The sequence below is a fragment of the Harpia harpyja genome, chromosome Z (assembly GCF_026419915.1).
Source record: "Harpia harpyja isolate bHarHar1 chromosome Z, bHarHar1 primary haplotype, whole genome shotgun sequence".
Classification (NCBI taxonomy): domain Eukaryota; kingdom Metazoa; phylum Chordata; class Aves; order Accipitriformes; family Accipitridae; genus Harpia; species Harpia harpyja.
This window is the reverse complement of record NC_068969.1, coordinates 62,105,338-62,125,755: the sequence shown is the minus strand read 5'-3', so window position 1 is coordinate 62,125,755 and position 20,418 is coordinate 62,105,338. Positions and strand designations below refer to the sequence as shown.

General features: G+C 41.6%; 1 long non-coding RNA gene across 1 annotated transcript in view; it reads left to right on the top strand.

Moving 5' to 3' along the window:
• Positions 1 to 20,418, top strand: part of LOC128137260 (uncharacterized) — a 197,214-nt gene that overhangs the window by 16,281 nt on the left and 160,515 nt on the right. The window lies entirely within an intron of this gene.

Below are 20,418 nucleotides of genomic sequence, written 5' to 3'. Positions count from 1 at the left end.
TAAAAAGACAAAACAAGAAATACTTGGGTATTTTGGAATCCCACAGGTGAAGGAATAAAAGCTATGCAGTGGCATTTTTGGGGAAGAAGTCTCATGCTTTAATTGTATTGATGATTAGTCCTACTCAGGGGGATGAGTCAAAAGCATCCTAATGAGTGGAAAAATAGTGAAGAAAACAGAGATATGGAAGAGAATTCCTGCAAATTCCTTTCCTTTGCACTGGTTTGTTAATGGTCAGCACCGCTGGTGCAGCCTTGAAATACAAGCCTTTAGCATCAATATAGAGAAGTCTTTTTTCTTCTCCTGACAGTGTTACTTTTCTCCTGATAATTTTTCAGCTCTGTAAATCTGAATTCTTTAACATTGTATCTCCAAGAAACTTATTGTGTCATATAGGCCTTAATAGCACTGATAGCAAAAGGATGGTTTGTAAATAACAAAGATGTCCTACATCAGGCCAGCCTCAGCCCTGGTGTATCTGTTGGCCACCAGTAACTCTAACGGAGGTACACCCACACTGTCAGGCTCTCACTTCCTTGGTTTTTAAACGCCATCAGCATCTTCCATGGCAACTCAATTTTTCTGCTGAAAATGCCTATGGATGACTAATGCATTGTTAGTTTACGTAATTCCCCTGTTGTAACTGTCTTAATATGGTGTTATAATATGACCTATTGTTCCCTCTTGTTTAATTCCATTCATTTGCTCTATTTTGAAATTGGATTACAATGCAGCGGAATACCATGAACAGCAATAGCTAAATCTTTTCCTCAGCAGTTGCTACATCCCTGCAGGCATTTTTTCTTAACATTTGTGTTCGGTTTGGAGCCACTTCTATCAAGGGTATTATTCATAGCTTGGTGTTGAAGGTACAGCTCAGAGAGACTCAGTTAATGAAAGACACTCTTCTGGCAAGCAAACGTCCCTGTGTTTTCCAGAGAAGTCTTTGAAGGATGCAGTAAGTAGGAAGCAAATTATTTTTTTTAACTGGTTGCATGTTGTAAGACTCTCCTAAAAATGAGAAATGTCTACATATAGAAGACAAGTTGTTACAGTTACAGTCAACAGCACTTCTGATAACATGATACTGTTGCTTTTTATAGGACCAAAGAAGATTTCTTGTGAACTCAGGAGTAATAAACTGCTCTTTCAGCGCTGCTCTTAACAGCATACATCTTAATTGTAAAGCAAACTGTGAATAACACTGATCTGCAGTGTGGAGTAGTTTCCTGTCACATCAGAGTTTGATTACTGTAAAATACTTCACTAGCCTTTGGACAGCCATGTTGCATTTTTAAGATGCTGCACAGGGGAGGAATTTCACAGACACCTGTATGAATAACTCTTCTTTACTAGTCTTAAACTCTAACATGCTGGGACCAGGACACACAATATTTGCTAATCCTTGTAGAAAAGAAGATGAATGCATAATGATGATAGTATTTTAAATCACTGCATCAAAATCTGAGCACCTGCCCAAGCCCTGAGAGCACATGGTAAGCAGGAAGCTACCAGGAGAGCCCAGCTTGACTCTCTTTTCAGGAAAAGCTACATGAACAGACCAGGGCTTTTGCCACCTTGCTTGCAGACACATTTCCTGTTGTCCGTGCCATCTGTGATGATGGCCAGTAAGCCAACCACAATGACACACCTTGTGTTGGGTTTCATTTTAAAGACACTACTCATAACCTTTCTTGAGCAAATACAGTTCTTCTGTTTGACATGCATCTCAGCCCCAGATGTTCAAAAATTGTGAGTTAGTTCTCAGGAAGAAAAATTCAGTTTTCTGACTCAGTATAAAAATATTTAACTGTCTTCTACTTTTGAACTTCCCTAGCCTGTGTTTTCATGGTTGTTTTAAAGACATTTTAATTAACAGAAAAGCTGAGATTCTAGTGTACTCTTGACTGAAGTCAAAACAGAAGACTGACTTCTAGTGTGATCGTGACTTGAAACACAAGGCCTGATGCATTAAAGAAAACAGATTAAAATTTGTGGCACTCACAGCAAGACAGAGGGGTGTCAAAACTGATTCCTTGTTTAAGAGACTCCAAAAAGACAAGCAGAAGGGAAAGGTGAGACTTCCGCTAAGATTAGGGCATTATTTCTGCTGAGAAAGGCTGCTGCCTCTGTACAGTTAAAAGGAATAAATGCCTGCAAAACACAACCCTATTTCACTCTAGATACTTGGCCCATCACTTCAGGACTAAAGGATTTAAAGAAAATACTAAATGTGATGACTTAGGGTACTTTACTAAGTTGGCTAAAGCTTTCCTCATGTAAACAATGCTATGGAAGCAGAGCCGTGAAGTCTATCCATCCATCTGTAAGCAGTGAATTTCCGTATGTTTGGTTTCAGGAGTCTGATTTTAGCTTTTGATGTTTTGTCTTTAAAGGAAAGGGAAAAAGTGGGGTTCTTATTAAGCTGATCCAGCAACATGATGCCTCATCCCTCCTTATGGTCTGTGGTTATAAGAAATGCTTAATTATTTAGAATAATAATGACAGTAATGACTACAGCAACAACAATATCTAACTTTCTTAATTTTTTGTATACTAAGTCGATGATATCAACTTCAACGTGGCAGGATGTGAGTAATTTTTGAAAAGAGAAGACTGAATAACATGCTTGAATTTAATTTTTTTTTAACCTTACAATGTATATCATCATTACTATGTGTTTCTGGCACATCATCTAAAGTGTCTGTTGGAATGATTCCTGTTTTCTGCTTTAAAAAAAACCCACCAAAAACCCAAAACATTATATTTACTTGACCTAAGATACTTCAAAGCTTTGCTCCAGTTGTTTCAAAACTACCACAAACTTGTTGCTCTGCCGGTTAAAATACATGTTGTGTCAGAGCTTATCTTACAAGGCATTGGGTTCTTCGTTGTGGTCCAACTAAACACTTAAATACCCGCTCCACATTTAAATGCTCTGTTGAATCGCAGTGCTCTGCAGGATCAGACTCTAATACACAAGTACTTTTTGCAGAGAGCATTAGCGTCACACAGAGGGTACATATGCACAGACAGCTGTGTGAAGCTGTCAGCCTTGGCTTTGAAAAGCCATGTATAAAAATTGATGTTTGCCTGCAGTATCTGAATGCCAGTTTTTTATTAGACAGCTATGATCATTGTTGAGCTGGAGGGGAAACAATGGCTCTGAAGTTGATGGCAAAACTCACTTAAGTCAGCATTTCACCTGAAGTGTCTTAAGCAGTTTGCTCAGGCTCTGCTTTATACCCTCTCACTACAAGCTCTGTCTTCACCAAGGAATTAGTAAGCAGCTTCTGTGGAATGACTTTGAAATTTCTCCTTGTGCAGCAAAACCTGTGGCTATTTTTTGAGCTGAATAAATAATTCACAGGGAACAATTAATTAACTGAGTTCATCCCCTTATTTTCTTTTGTATATATTCCTCACACTTGCAGTAATGACTAGCTGTGAATTGAATGAAAGTGAGGCCCTCTGACTTTTAAGTATCATGTGTTCACTAGGTCACACTTTGACGTTATAGCTGGAGATGTTTTGTGCAAGGCACTGCTTTCACTGCTTTGCCTTAACCTAGTTTCTACTCTTTCACGTAGTAGACAAATATTCTTTCTCATTAGACTGGTCCATAAGCACAGCTTCTGCCCCGTGATGGCTACATGTATTAGCATTTCCAGTTTTAAAATCTGGGTCAGCTATGTCACACTTACATTGTAGTGAAGCCCTGACTTCCCAGCCCATGATGAATACCTACTATTAAAGTCCTGCTGAAAATCACTTTCTATCAATCTGCAAAGTTAAATATATCTATGTAAATTTATTTGTGCTGTTCTTCTGTTTCCATGAAATATTCACAAGACTTTGAAATTCACTGTCTGTAAGTATTAGCAGCAATAAAACCAATCATTCCAGTATTCAGGGAGAGTGACTCCAAAAGGGAACAAGCAGTTTTTGAAGTTACTCCGTTTCAGTTGGGTGAAAGACTCAAGACAAAAAGGGCTCTGTTTAATTTGGTCCCTCTCAGTCTGTGGGTCTGGCAGGGTGTTTCCTACAGGTGGTTTGAGAACTTGTGACCGAACTAGAATACAGTCCTAAACTCACAGGTTCCTCACCTGCTAGGGCAGCTTTTTCTGCATCTCCTGTAGTCTCAGCATTTTTCTGCCACAGAATTCTTCAGCTGGCAAGAGAAGTTAAACTGACAATAAACAAAGAGCGGACCTAATTGCTGCCTGCTGCTTCCAAAGTGCAAAGTGGCAGAGAAGTTAACATGCAAGCAGCCCTGTGCTAGGAAAGACTGTTGTTTCACTTGTTTGGTAGAAGCATAAAGGGGAAGGAGCCTTGCTTTATAACAAATAGTCACAGCAGAGGTAGGTGACTCTTGACTTGAAATATATTTTCACTCCCAGGACTCTTTGGATACTAATATGGATGCTACACATCTACCCACTGTTCCTGCCGTAAGGTCAAAGTTGGATCAGTAGCTTTCCTACAGCTGATGAAGTGTCGCTATCCAGGTGTTTTCCTGGAAGCACCAAAGCTCAGTCCTGAGTGATTGCTTTCCTAACCTGTTTGCCATCTTTAAATGTAGCTTGCTGCTTCTCAAGCCTCCACATAACTGAGTGGAGATGATGCTGATGGACTGGAGTTTCTATTGAGCAGGAAGGCTGCTGAAGTGAAGTCTCAAGCAAAGAAAACAAAGGCCATTGTTGCTATTTGGCAGCTTCTGCTAAAAAGAGCAGGGGAATAGAGTGATGCACAAAGTTATTTAAAATAAACGCACAGCTTGCCTCTGCAGCTTCAGCTAAGGAAGGAGGTGATTGAAGTGCTTAGTGGGGATGCTCAGGAAGAGTTTGGCTTTCCTTGTTGCACTGCTCACAGAGGGCCAAGAAGTGCCTTGAGTTGTTATCGGGGATGCAAATCAAACTGTACCTGATATGGAACCTAGGACAGTGAGGCACAGGTGACTGTGCCAGGACAAAACTTTGGTCTGACTCTTTCTAGCTCAGTTTAACTCTCATTTCCAGCAGTCCCAGGTCCAACAACTAGCTCCAAAGACAGGGTTTTATTTGGTTTGCTGCAGCGTGAAGCAGACAGACCCATTAACCAAGAAGAGTTACTCTCTCTTGTTCTTGATTACACATAATGAACCTTCTCTAAGGAGTGGGTCTCACCCTATGAGGTTGTGGGAAGCAGCTTTTTTTAAAAAAAAACTTTTGCTTACACCAGGGCCAAGTTCTTTCAAAAGGGTCGAAAAGCAATGTGTCATGCCTTCCGATAAGATGAGTGATAGGAAACTATCGCCTGTATGGGAAGCTCCTGCTGTTGCACAGCCTAGGCATTGCTGCTTTAACATTCACTGGCAAGAACACTGTTATTCCCTCCAGTCATCCCTTGCTTGTTCTTCTCTTGACAGCAGATGGGAAGCAGGTCTGAGAAGACACCCTGAAAAAGAGCAATTACATCCTTATCTTTGCTTAATCTTGATTTTTCTGAACCTTCTTTAGTAATAGTTGATTGGTTGTGCTGTGTCAAGCAGATGCTTTAAAGAAATCTATTTATGGGGATGCTCTGTTTGCAGCTGGAAGTGGTTTACAATGGCAAATGAAAGGACTGTCTTCACTGAGATGTGCAGACAGGCCCAAGGTCACACTAGTCAGTCAGAAAACATTCTGTTAGTGAGCCAGATCACTGTGCTAGCACAGCCAGATTCACAGAATCACAGAATGGTTGAGGTTGGAAGGGACATCTGAAAGTCATTTGGTCCAACCCCCCTGCTCAAGCAAGACCACCTTGAGCTGTTTGCCCAGGACCATGTCCAGATGGCTTTTGAGTATCTCCAAGGATGGAGACTCCACAACCTTTCTGGGCAGCCTGTGCTAGTGCTCAGTCACCCTTACAGTAAAAATGTGTTTCCCAATGTTCAGGAGGAACCTCCTGTGTTTCAGTTTGTGTCCGAATTCCCAAATTAAGGCTTTGTTTCTTGGACTAATCCTGCTGGCCACAATTTACCTATAAGTAAGTGTAAGCACAAATGTTTTGATGTACCTGCATTGGAAGAAAGAGTTGGTATCTTTTCTCTGTTTTGGTGAAAGTGAAGTTGAAAGGATTATCTGTCATGATAGAGGGAGGCAGAGGGAGGGGGGTCAGATAGGCTTGGTAGGGAAAGGGTTGCTTCTCTGTATGGTCCAGTCATAACACCTCCAGGCTGACTGGGATTCATCTGATTCCTGTCAACTACATGCCAGTGAGTGCTCCTGTTGCCATTAAACTCCCATCTCACAGTGGATTTTCTTCCTCACCTCCCAGGGATGCATGTTTAGTTTGCATGCAATTTTGATATGCCATGTTTTTCTCATGGTGGTCTCAGAATAATACGAAGGATATGTGCCAGACTCTAGAAGGTGGGAGCACAGGCTTTATGATTACAGTACGCAAACTTCCTTCCCAACTTAGGTAAAATCTAGGGAAACTTTGCATGAGAGCAACACATCATATTTATCTGCAGAAGTGCCAGATAGACTCCTTCTCAGCAGAACTGATACTGCCTGATGCAGGACAACAGCAAAAAGAAGTCCTCCGCATGGCAAATTTACAGAATCCTGAGGTACAACATCAACTTTGAACAAGCAAAACCTGTGAGAATCTGCGCTGTTTTCCAGGATTCAGGGATATCATGTCAGGGAGGCATACAACAGACAAGGGCATATGTATGCATCCTTTGCAGATTGACACAGACCTGTTGATCATAGAGGTCACCAAAGGCAATTTCATCATGATTTCTAATTCAAAGATACAGTCCCTGAATTAGTGGATAACAAGAATGAAATGACCCATTACTGTGTGTCCATTCTGCTTCTGCTTCCCACCTGGCCACCTTCTAGCATAAAAATGGTGAAATTTCTCATGCATGCCATGGCCAGATGTTCTTGACCTGGACTGCTAGAGTATTTGAAACTGGATTAATTTTTCCACTAGCATGAAACTTAAGTTAATATCAGGTTTATATGAGGACTCAAACCACCACTGAACCTGAATGTTTCGATTAAATACGGGCTGACTTTCATTTTTGTCAAATACTAATAGCAGAAGCACCAATTACTTTTTCAAAATAATGAGTCCAGGTATATAATTTGCCTCTAGATTTTAAGCATTTTAGAAACTGGAGAGGCTCAGTTCTCTGTTTTGGCTGAGGGCTAGCTCTGACTGCAATAGTTCCCTTCAGAAGACACCAGAAACAAAATTAATATTGATAAATGGGTTTCCTAGAGAAAAGAGTAATATAAAAGGATGTCACATTTTTTTCAGATCTGCCTGGAAAAATAGCATACTATATAACAGCATAACTTAATAACCTAATTTCTTCATTTTTTAATCAACTGGAGACATGTTGTTTCATGGAAGAAATACCAAATTGCTTCCCTTTGCTGAGGAACATCATCTTCTGCATACAATATATTAGAGTAAGTTCAATGTGCAACTGGGCCGGCTTTTTGCTAGAGAGTGGACTGTATGCCAAGGTAGTTTTGACTGGATCATGGGAAAGCAAAGACACCTGCAAGAGCATTTTTTTGGTATTGCTACAAACACAAAAGCCTCTTCTTTTATCTGTGAACAGGATTCTGGGAAGGGGTGCCTTCTCTGTGTCAGTAAAAACATCTGTTTCTCTCCATTGTTCTTCTGCTGAAGAGCATAGAGGAAATCAAGAGGGGAGCATGTTATGATGACAAAGTGGCCATGCAGGCTCCTCTTTTCAGTACTGGCAGCAGCAGCAGCTGTTACTGCCTTTCTGAAAGACAAGATTTGTTACAGCAGCAGCCAATTACACTGAAAACCTGTTGTCCTAAATTGGTTTGCTTAGCTAGGCAAAGGCAGAAATTGGTTAAAAAGAAAGGGAGTGGGAGGGATATGGCTCCTCATTTATTATGGCACCTATTTTGTATAAAGACACAGATGAGGCTGACTCTGACATGCCACTGGCAGCAAGTACGCAGATGAGGGGGGCAGTTAGCACCCTGCAAGGACAAGCCCTGCTGTTATGCATCACACCTGGACACTGACCAAAGTTCTCTGAGTACGAACTGCTTCCTCACAAATGGTGTGTTATTTCCCAGTCATACCATTTGGCAGCCTTGCTGGGATTTCTTCTGTGTGCAATGAAGGCTAATAAGGGAAGAAGCAGCTCTGTCTCTCAGAGCGTAGTAGGAAGTGAGCTTGTGTAGCCTCACAACTGTCCTCTCCATCACTTCTGGAGACAGTGATGCTGTAGACACTATCTTGCAGCTGTGTCTGACACACTGGCATTTCCTTGCTGAAATGTAAAGAAGGTGCTATACTGTGGTGAAGAAGGGACTGACGCTGCAGTGATAACTGATGTTTCATGCTTGGAGGCCTTTTTCAGTGTAAGGGGGCTTCAACACACACTGAAGGGGAAAAATTCTTCAGGTGAATGTGGTAGTGCAAGGCCTTTTCTTGTGAGCTATGCCAGATAATAATTTTTCCATTCCCACAGCTTCCAGTCATAACTCTGTGATGGTACGGCAAAATAAGAAATGGTGAGGATAGGTATAATTTTTTTTTGAGTTCACTTCCTTCTGAACCTTCTAAAATTGAGCTGCTTTCTGTAATCTTTCTCTTAGCGTGATGAAGCACCATTAGAAAAGAATGAGGGCTTTTTGTGTGTTTGCTTTTTTTAATGACAGTTCATTTGGATGTCTCAGTTACACATGTTTTCTGTTACATGGTGATCAAACAGTTCCTGAGCAAAATCTAGAAATTCAAATGCAGGTGACATAGAACAACCCACTGATAGTATTATTTTTGTTTGCAGTTTTCATCCATGTTCACCATACTGCCTCTGCATGTCCCAAACAAGATTTGGATCTTACTGGATTAGGTCTTTCCAGATACACAGTATCTGCCAGTACACAGTTTGTGGTCTGAGTAATGAGGAAAAATTGAGGGAAATGAGGGAAAACTCATTTGACTAACTGTAAAGACAGGACTATGAGCAGAAGATACTATCATGTCTCCTGAATTCTATGTGATGTCCTTAATTGATGGAGCACCCTAGTCCATGTGAACAGCTTGCACGGCTGCATATTAAGGTGATGTATTCCATCTCCTGAAGAGCCTGATGGGTCTTGCTTCAAATGAAATGTTATTACTTCAAGGATAGGAAAGTAGGTTGAGAGAGCAAAGCATAGACTCTTTTGCCCCTTTCTTCATCTCAGAGTTGGTGGGCTGCATACAGTATTGCAGAGAGCTTTGGCAACACAACTTCTACTCAAGACAGTTTGGGGTATGATGCCAATAAAGTGCTTTTCTGGCTGTATACCTTTCTAAAGAGCTATATAATAATGATCATATCCTCCCATGTTTTGGAGCTCAGGAGGTCACATAAATTCCACCTGGGAGGTACATATTGCTTAATAGCTGAATTAATTTGTATTTTCACTTTTAACAATATCAGTGCTTTATTTTTTATACTTCTCAAAAGCAGCATTCCAGCAAAACTTCTCAAAGAAGAAAGCACAAGGAATATGGTCTTTAAAATACTTATCTTTGAAAGCAACAGTTTATCATCATTTATTGGAACTGTCAGACCTTTCCACAAGGCGCATGCTTCTTGCCCTGACTGCTTTATTGCTGCTGCTGTCACCCAGCATTTATTAGGATATTAGTTTCTCGGCATTGCAGTACCTGCCTGAACTTTCTGAACCTGAGCCTGTTACACCATGGTACTCTTTGCACTGCTGAATATGAATCACAGGCTTCCTAGAACCTGTGAAATATTTGGGTATCTATTTAAGGATTCTCTAACCTGCAGTATTAAGGGAAAGCAGTTTTATCCTAAGTTAGAAAGCGAAGAATGAGATCCAGTTTTTTCCTTACTGCTTTTCCATAGTGTTACATAGATTGAAGTGTCTTCTGGTTTCCTTTTGAAATTGTCTGAAGTTTTGTTATCTGTCTTGAAAATAAAGCCACTTCAGTAGGACTGAGGGTTATTCATACGCATGAGGGGGCTGAATTAAAGCTAACAGGCGTATTTTATTCTTCTGTTACTCTGCCTCTGAACACTTGACTTTGCAGGCTTAATGCTCTTTAAATGTAGGAGGTTGGTGGGTGAAACTTAGTGTGCATACATGAATACACATGCAAAATGAGCAGTCTATGGTTCTTAAATCAGTGTCCTGTTCCCTTGATCCAGAGGTATTGTATATAATTCATTTAGCATTTTTCTTTGTCACTTATCACAAAGTAATATTCCAATTCCAACATTTCTTCTTCTGTATTTGCACTGGTGAAACAGCAAAAGGAGGATGCTTGGGCCCAAAGCAGGCATTTTTAACAAGAAAATTTAGTTGGTGCTATGTTGCAGTGTGGTACAGTTGCAAATCAAATGAAGCCTGCAGAAATAATTTATGCTTTGAGGAAAAAATACTGACCTGAATCCTGCAGCTGGCTCTCCCAAACACAAGTGTATTTGTTATAAGACCAAGTTGAGAAGGTAATTTCAGTGCAGTGGTGAAAGCCCATGTTTGTGTCTCAGACTTGCTGGCAGTTGTGCAATTTGAGAAGAATCGAAGCGAACAGTCTAGTGCTGAGGTCGCCAAAGCACTCCTCATGGGTTTTTGCTAGGTAACTTCACCAGTGATAGGGATGGCTTCTTGTTGTGGAAGCTCTGCCCATCTCCTATAACTGGCCTGCATACCGCTAAGGTCACAACTTCCAGAGTTAAACAGCTTCTGGTTGAGGAAGAGCCCTGAGAAATCCAGGTTAGTAATATTCTTCTTATGAACTAGAGCTTGGTTAGTGATAGCTAGCAAAAAAAGGCAAGTTGTCTCTCAAGCTGGAAAGCAGATAATGTATTCTGGAGATTATGGTGTGTGTCACATTTAATGAGTTAGTAAAGGAAAAAGATAGCCTCTGTACAAACTCTGTGGAGGGCTCTCACCGTTTGCGACTATTATTAATCCAAAGGGATCTGAGAAAATCTGGGTAGCCTTAAAGGCATGGCAACATCTTACCTTGGAAAGTATAACACATGCCATGAATTGCCGCATTCCTTAATATATTGAGGGGACTGGCCTTGAACAGCCTTCTGGAGAAAGGGGCATGGGCAGCTGGTTGAAGGTACTTTCTCATCGTGCTGTTTGACACTTCAAGGAAAACTCTTCAGTGCCTCATAGTTTCAAGATGGACATGAAAGAAAATATATGGAATACTGGTCTGCGCTCTTCAGAAGTGCCACGGCATTTCATACCTGTCAAAAAAATCAAGGTGATGCATAGAGTTATTTGCCCTGTAAGAGCAAAGATGATGAACAAGATAGCCCCTACAAAAGAGGGGGCTTAAATGTACAATTATTTAATTCTGGTAATGAAGCAGTATCTGACTTTGGTCCCATATTTATGTATTAATATCAAAGTCACTTCAGTTGCCTCCCTGTATAATAGGTCTGAGACCTTTCTGAGGCTACTGATACTTTAAACTAGGAAAGTTTTAAATTATTATGAAAACTGGGCAAACCCTCGGTACCCAACATCGTAATAGAGAACATTGAGGAGGAGATAACGTTAATGGCTATAAATGTAGATCTGATTAAAGAAAATATAGCTTCATGAAGCAGATTGTGAAAATGAGAAATTTATTGTTTGGGGATAATCAGGTCAAATACTGTGTCTGGAATAAAAAAATTACGGAAATGTTTTATGAGTACTAATATTTTAATTGTGTGAGCTAAAACAAGGGTAACTAATCTACTGCTTCATGCTGTGGTGGCTAAAGGTAGAAGTGCACTTCTCATGCATGGTGCTAAAGGACAGACATCTGTGCTATGGGATTTGTCCTCTATTTACTGACCTTTGTTGGTGACATTTATAGACAAAAAAAAGTTGGTTTTTTGCTGGCTAATTGTTCCATTTATATATTTTTAAAGGACTGTAGTTAACATCCCCTATAACTCTGTGTGACACACTTATCAAGAATGTGTTTGCACAGGGCCCACACTGTAAGCAAGGAATTGGCCTGTGCCACCTTCACTGTCTTAGACCTCTGGTGGGACTGTCCATGAGGAGAAGTGAACGGAAATGCTGGTACAGAATTTGTTCTGAGGACTAATTCTGGGAACTATTTTGGCTACACTGCAGATGGCTGTACTTCTGTCCCATTTGCCTGCTGAACTGTGGTCCTGATCCTTCTGACTGAGCAGAAAGTTGGCTGCAAGGTGGCTACTAGTGTCATGGGAATGTAGACTTCTAAGCTCCCTCCCCTTATACAGCAATCCTGGTGCAGCCAGCCTTCTTTTATACTAGAGCCAGTCACATGCTGACCACCACCCTTGTTCCCTCATCTGTAAATAACCCCAATCTAGTTGTTGCAGCATGGAGGTTAATCTTTTCCTTTTGCAAAGTTATGCTCATTTCCAAAAGAGTATATTCAGTACCCCATCAGAGCTACACAGAGGCCTGCTAGCACTCAAGTGAAGGAAACATGCTCTCTATTCATAGAATCATAGAATGGTTTGGGTTGGAAGGGACCTTTAAAGGTCATCTAGTCCAACCCCCCTGCAGTGAGCAGGGACATCTTCAACTAGATCTGGTTGCTCAGACCCCTGTCCAACCTGACCTTGAATGTTTCCAGGGATGGGCCATCTACCACCTCTCTGGGCAACCTGTTCCAGTGTTTCACCACCCTCATCGTAAAAAATGTCTTCCTTATATCTAGTCTAAATCTACCCTCTTTTAGTGTAAAACCATTACCCCTTGTCCTATGGCAACAGGCCCTACTAAAAAGTCTGTCCCCATCTTTCTTATAAGCCCCCTTTAAGTACTGAAAGGCTGCAATAATGTCTCCCTGGAGCCTTCTCTTCTCCAGGCTGAACAACTCCAACTATCTCAGCCTGTCTTTGTAGGAGAGGTGTTCCATGCCTCTGATCATTTCTATGGCCCTCCTCTGGACCTGCTCCAACAGGTCCATGTCTTTCTTGTACTGAGGACTCCAGAGCTGGATGCAGTACTCCAGGTGGGTCTCACCAGAGTGGAGTAGAGGGGCAGAATCACCTCCCTCGACCTGCTGGTCATGCTTATTTTGATGCAGCCCAGAATATGGTTGGCTTTCTGGGCTGTGAGTACACAATGCCACCTTATGTCCAGCTTTTCATCCACCAGTACCCACAAGTACTTCTCAGCAGGGCCGCTCTCAATCCCTTTATCCCCCAGCCTGTATTGGTACCAGGGGTTGCCCTGACCCAGGTGCAGGACCTTGCACTTGGCCTTGTTGAACCTCATGAGGTTCACATGGGTCCACTGCTCAAGCCTGTCAAGTTCCTCTCGATGGCATCCTGTCTCTCAGGCACATCAACTGCACCACTCAGCTTGGTGTCATCTGCAAACTTGCTGAGGGTGCACTCAATAATGTCTGTTTCTGTGGTGACTGGCTGAGAAACACTGATTTTTGTGTCACCATCTGTGAAAAGGGACCCTTTCAGTTCCTTTTCTTCTTCCAGCTGTTTTTCATTGTAGAGTGAGGGTGCCCTTTACTGAGCTCTGTCCACGGATGGAAATTCGGAGAATGGGTATGAGTAACCCAGTGAGACTGGTTGGTAGAAACTGAACACTGTTGCATCCTGATTGTATACTGATTTCATCCCATGACAGAAGATTGCCTTGTGAGTACAGAAATAAAACCAGTCTTCAGTCTGACTGGCAGAACCAGAACAGCCCTCTCTAGACTGGTGTTTGAGCACACATTAGGTGCATGCCAATTTCTAGGCAGCTTTGCTGCTATAGCTTTAAAGCAGAGCAATATTTTTTCCTGCCTACAAGCATAATCTGGGTGATGCTAAGGCAAAGCACATTCTTCTCCATGCCCTCATTTATTCAGGAAGGACCACACTGATTCCAGCTGAAGATCTGTTAAATACAACACAGAGATCTTCAGGCTGACGTGATCTGCGCGTGCTGTCATCAGTAGACAAAAGCATAGAAAGGAATGCTGTGGCCTGCATGTCCTACGTTTGATCTTGACTCCCTGGACTGAGCAATGGGATATTCATTTGCAGCATCGTTAGCCACCTTCAGCACAGGCCTGAGCCCATCTTATGGATCATTAGTGAAACATGTTGCTTGTTCCTGCACTTGGTCCCCAGACTGGATCCAATGGTTGGAATGCTGGTGCAAGGTTTTTCAGATGCAGGGAGAGGCAAAATTAAGACTTGGTGCCAAAGTTAGCAATAAAATTAAATACAAAGAAGTCAGCAAATGTGAATTTTAGTGCTGCCTTTAGGATAATGGTACCACCAAGCTGGCTAAACTGTCAGCCAGTCTTGTAAATGACGGCTAAATTACTGAGCAAGTCTGGAAGATAGTTCTGCAGTTTGGAAGTATGAAGTTAATGTACAACTGAGCTATGCTTTTGGTCTATATATAATCACAACATGCTTTGATACCCCCTCCTGAAATTAGCTTTGTAAAATTTAGATTAAAGCTTTAAAGCAGATCTCATAAGTTTCTCTTTTATATGCACATTTCTGATTATTTAATACTAGAACTGGCAGTGAAGCTTGTTTCTTTCATGTTTTTCCTAGCTGCATATTTCTGCATGATACACAGGCTTTCTAGATATGTATGATGCTGTCAACAAAGAGTTGGTAGTACAGGAATAACACAGGCCTTGGGGGGGATTAGGCTTAATGCTTGAAAAAAACCCACTGAATGCTGAGGAGATCTTATTCTGAGGACAGTAAGTCACTTAGTATTTGGCCTGCAGGTGCATCCCAGATGTGTGTCAACACGCACCAATGGCATCCCTGTAGAGATTTCTTTTCATGGCTGTTGCATTGCTCAAGAGCTGAAAGAAGCGATGGGAGGTGGTGTGGTAGAAGAAAGCAGAGGGGGAACAGGAACGGACATGTCGCCTCTACCTGGCTGCTGACAGGTGACTGGTTACTGTAGGTGTCACAGGGAGCTGAGTGGCAACGAGAGGTATGAATCTGGAGAAAGTGGTGCCTTTGATTTTGGCATGATTTTCTGTGAAGCATGAGGAGCTGCGGGTGAGGTAGCAAAAAGCTACAGATTCAGTAGGAGGGGAAAAAAGGCCAGGCTGCTTGGCCAGGGGGAAGAGCAGAGACTGAGGCTCTGCTTGGAAAACAGGAGAGCCTGCTGGAGCAGGTCTGAGTAGAGAAGAGACATAGAGGAGGGACGAGTGTCTAAGGTGAGCCAGGAGGACACCTGTGAAGGCGAGGTCAGGGAGGCAGGAGGATGAGCCGCAGGAAGGGTTTGGGGATCAGAGAAAGAATGAGACTGCAGGGGAATTGTGGCCAGAAGGAAAGAGGTGGCATTTCTTGCAAAGAGAGATTAAAATTGTATGCCAGTCATCTGGCAGTGTGGAAATAGAGAAGACCACCTGCTTTTCAAAATGCTTTGTAGGAAGAAAGGACCAGATGTGGATGTGTGGTTCATCTTGTGATAATGAGCCTTCCTCTGATCTTTGTGAAAACATTTTCCCCATGTTTTTACAGCATTTACAAAATCACTGATTAATGATGTTTTAGATGTTGAGATACAGGAAGCTTTGAGCTTTGCCTTTTCTCAAACTTCAAAACTACCTACAATCTTAAATTCATGACATACGCTGGGTGCGATTTCTGTAGCCTCCCAAATGTACTTAGCTTCAGTCCAGACTTTTGCCTGTTTTTTTGACTTTCAGAGCCATTTTTGATTTTCAGACAAATTATGTGTCCAAGTGAAATGACTATCAGTTCTCCTCAATAAACTCATGACCAAAAACATTTAAAAATCTTTGACTTGAATGCTGTTAAGAAGACAGGTTATTGACATACTGGAATAATTTGTACTCCTTAGGCTAGTGGCATTGAGCTAGTGGGGAACTCGGCATTTTGCAAATAACTCACACCCAGGGAGAACCCAGCCACTGGTATCTTAGTATAGATGAGACTGTTTATGGCAGAGGTCTTAATTGCCAGAAGAATGAAGCTCTAAACGAGTTTCCTGAGTGTGGTTTTATAGTACAACTCTGTGTCATGTCATAGGGGTAAGGGCCAGTTAAAGTTTTTGGCATAATAAAAATGTGAGAGTCTTTACTCTCCAGAATTTCCTTTCTATTTTTCCCTTATAAATTTTTTATTTTTAATACCATTTCAGTTTTTGTTTTCTGGAAATAAAAAAGGCATTCAAAACTTACGCATTTCAGCCTGTTAGGTTTTTTTTTTTCCAGTTTGAAGGTTCTTCTTTTGATTTAATTTATTTCTATTCCTAGGAAAGAAGACACTTACAGTGAAAACCCTCTGGTTTTGTTTTCCATCCACGTTTCCTGTATCCTCCCCCACCTGCCCAGGACTAACCCTTCCAAGGAAACAGTCCACCCAAGAGCTCAGTCATCAGCAAAAAAACAAGTTTAGAATGAATTACTAAGTATAAGCAGGAACAAAATATTTTAGGTAAGCCCCTCAGTACTGCAGTTGAGAAACTCAAACTAAAGTAAGCTTCCAATGAGAGCTTTGTCAGCAATGCTACTTTGTCTGTGCTCCCCCCTGACTTTGGGACTTGGTATGTTTCTGGCTCATACAAGGACAATAAACACCACTCATGTCAACCACTTCCAACCAGCCTGCTATCCAGGTGACAGATGTCCTCAAGCATTTGGTGTACATTGTCTTCTGCAACTATGATTCGTGAGATGGGAAGGAGCCCACGTTTTCCTGGGAGAGTTTTCAGTGCATGTTGCACATCTGAGCTGTCCCATTGCTGTACAGTGGCTAGGACACATGGGTTTTGGCACACAGAGAAAGGAAAGAGTTTCACACTTGCAGGATGCATTCACTGCACTGAGTTTCAGCTGATGGTCTCCTCCAGGACAGTCTGGTTTCACAGTAGGTGTCTTTCTGCACAGTTCGTCTGCCCTTGCTATTGCACTCCATGGGGAACTACTGAGCAACTACTGAGCTCTTCTGCCTGTCAGAAGAGCTTTTGCTGTAATACACTACTTGACATTTGCAACTTACCTAGCACATTGCAAACGTATTTAAAACCAAGAAAACTGAGACCTCTCTGTCTGCTGTTGTGTAAACATTAGTGACTGGAGGTTCTTTTTGAGTATTTGCTGTCATTAAAAAATAAATTTTAAGACACATTTCCTTTCTCTACCTTGCAGCTGATTATGTGATCTTCTCTTCAGCTTTCTTTTGCAACAGTTCCAAGCCTCATCTTTTTTTCATAAGATCACCAGCTCAAATATTTGTACACTGGTTTCATTAGGACTTCAGCACACCTACTTGCCTACTGACATTAAAGATTTTTACTGACTTTTAGAGCATGCCTGCAGTTGTAACAGAGTAGCTGATATACTGGTAAAAGGAGTAAAAAAATGAAATGCACTACTAAGAAGTAAAAGGCACAACCAGCCTTGTGGATGGATAACTGTTAAACATGAAAATCAAAACATTTACAGAATTAGTATGTATCCTCTTGTTCACTGGCCCCTTTCTGATTCAAATATTTATGTATATGAGTAAGTATAGAGTATCCAGGTAAGAAAGTTGTTTTCTTCATATTTCTGGCAGCTGTTGTTTACAAATTATGACCAAAAAAGTATGTGTCTGATCTTTCAGGAGCTCAAGTCTGTATCAAAACTACTGTATCCGTCACACTGGCTTCTGCTTATTGCATTTGCACATCTGCATGCATTAGGTAGCTGTAAGGAAGCAGGAACTTTGACAAACTGTACAGTCTGACCACTCATTGCTAGATAATGGCTTACACACAAACTTGACAAGAAATGTAAAGTGAAGACAGTGCTCTTCACCCTTCCTGTCTTGGTCTCTTGCTCTCTTAAGCAATCTTGACACTTTAAGACCTTTCTTGAATTTAAGCATAAAAGTACCTTTGGTTTTTGTCCTCCTTTCACCTATTAAGTAAGCTTCACAGCTGTGGTTGGAAAACCTTTTCTAAATTCTGGCTTAAATATATTCAAAGCCTATTTGAACCACTTCTTCTTGTGCCAACACTCCCCTTCAGCTTAAATAATTCTGTTCTTCCCCGATGTTTAGCCCCAATCAATTTATAGAGAGCAAATATATCCTCTCCAGACTTTGCTTTGCTAAGCTAAGCAATGCCTGCACTTCAGTCATCTCAGCTGAGGCAGGCTTCACTGTATTCCTTCTCCATATATATTTCCATTTTCATTTCAGACTGCCTTGAGATTGTTGCCCAGAACTGAACACAAGAGTTCACCAGCATCCTTGTGCAGTGCCATTTTCTTGCTGTTACTAATAGCATTTCAGTCATTGCTGCTTTCCACAGAGGACAAATAAGACATTTTTGTGTGTGGAGCATCGTAGATGATTTAGTCCTGACAGCACCAGTCTTCTGTGTTAACAGGAGTGTGAACAGCAAAAAGAAAAGCACTAACTCCTCCAAGCCCTCTTTTCCTGATGTGGGACGTTTCTGCAGCTGAGCAAGGCGTCTAAGTGTTTAACTTGATAATGTGCACTTGCATTCATTATGCATGCTGCACATTAATGGGCACTCCAAAGCATCTGTACTGTGCTGCTCATACATGAATTTTGTTGGCCCTCTCCTGGTTTGGGAGCCCAGCCATGGCCCTTCTCACCAGTTCTGCCTGTTGTGCACAGTCCTTTGAGCTGGAGAGTCTGTAGATACGCTGCCTCTATGGAGTGTGTGTCTTCTACATAGCCCCTGGGCTCAGGGTCTTCCTGCGCACAGCCTTGCACTGGAGCCTGCTGCGATGTCTTAAGGTTCAGCTTGCTTGGGTAGTGTCTTGATGTGCCCCTTCTGGTGAGTTCTGCTGCAGAAGGAGCTCTGGATAAGGACGGTGCCTTGCACAGCAACTGCTCCTACCCTTTGTGTCCTTGACTGCTGCTCCTATGAGTCAGCATGTGTTTCTGGTCTTCTTCCTTTACTTTGCTGCACATGCACAGGCAGGGTCAAAGTCCCACCTGCAGGTGCAGGGCAGAGTACTCATTGCTTCTCTTTGCATGTGACTTATTAGGTGACATAAAAGACATCTTAAAGGTTCTGAGATGTTTGGAGGCAATGTCAACCAATCAATCAGAGTATGTATCAGGCATTTGCTTTCTGAAAAATAGATAGCTGTCTCTGAGCATCAATAGCAGGAATAGAGAGAAGATAATAAGAGAAGGCTCCAGGAAGACCTTATTGCAGCCTTTCAGTACTTAAAGAGGGCTTATAAGAAAGATGGGGACAGACTTTTTAGTAGGGCCTGTTGCCATAGGACAAGGGGTAATGGTTTTACACTAAAAGAGGGTAGATTTAGACTAGATATAAGGAAGACATTTTTTACGATGAGGGTGGTGAAACACTGGAACAGGTTGCCCAGAGAGGTGGTAGATGGCCCATCCCTGGAAACATTCAAGGTCAGGTTGGACAGGGGTCTGAGCAACCAGATCTAGTTGAAGATGTCCCTGCTCATTGCAGGGGGGTTGGACTAGATGACCTTTAAAGGTCCCTTCCAACCCAAACCATTCTATGATTCTATGAATAGAGAGCATGTTTCCTTCACTTGAGTGCTAGCAGGCCTCTGTGTAGCTCTGATGGGGTACTGAATATACTCTTTTGGAAAGGTGGAAGTGCTGTGTAGCTTACAGATAATTCAGTACCTATTTCTAAATACTAAAGTAACCTGTATTTATTATCTTCAATTTCATGTATAGCCAGCTCCCACTAATTCCTTAAAAGCCATTTTCACAATAAGATATTCCACCCTGCAATTTTTTCTGCTAATGTGTAACACTGAATACAAGAAAATACTGAAGAAGGGTTTGCTACCTATGTGTAATTGGGCCTTTGGGTGTTCAGTGCACACATATTAAAGAGTAACTTGATTAATGACTGATGCTTACTGCCTTCATCTTTGAATATGCAGTAGTATTGCTGTTACCCCGAGCAGATGGAGATCAGCATAAATACATACCATTTTGGAAAAAGATCCACCACCAGAGTAGCAGTAGTGAAAAAGGTTTATACAAGTATTTATGGCCCAAATCCCTGCAGTTTTATTTGTCGTGTCTTCCTGGCACATGAGCTACTGCAACTGTTAAGCCTCTCTTCTCTCACATATGACAGATAGAGAGAAAATTCCATTCAGAAAAGTCCTGAAGTAGGTCCTATAAGCTGGAATTTTTTGAAGAGCTTGGATTCCTTTTTACCTGTAGAATGTTTTTTAAGGTTCTTTTATTCCAAGTGAATGCTACTTTCTTTTTTATGGTAATGGAGACTATTTTTTGTTATGGAAACATGCAGAGTAGCCTCAAACATTTATACAGTTGTTCTTAGTTTATACATATTTAGGAGATTTCTTCAGCAAAATACTGATCTGCATACTACTTACTCTCTCCTTTGGTTAGAAGAAAACAGTATACACTTG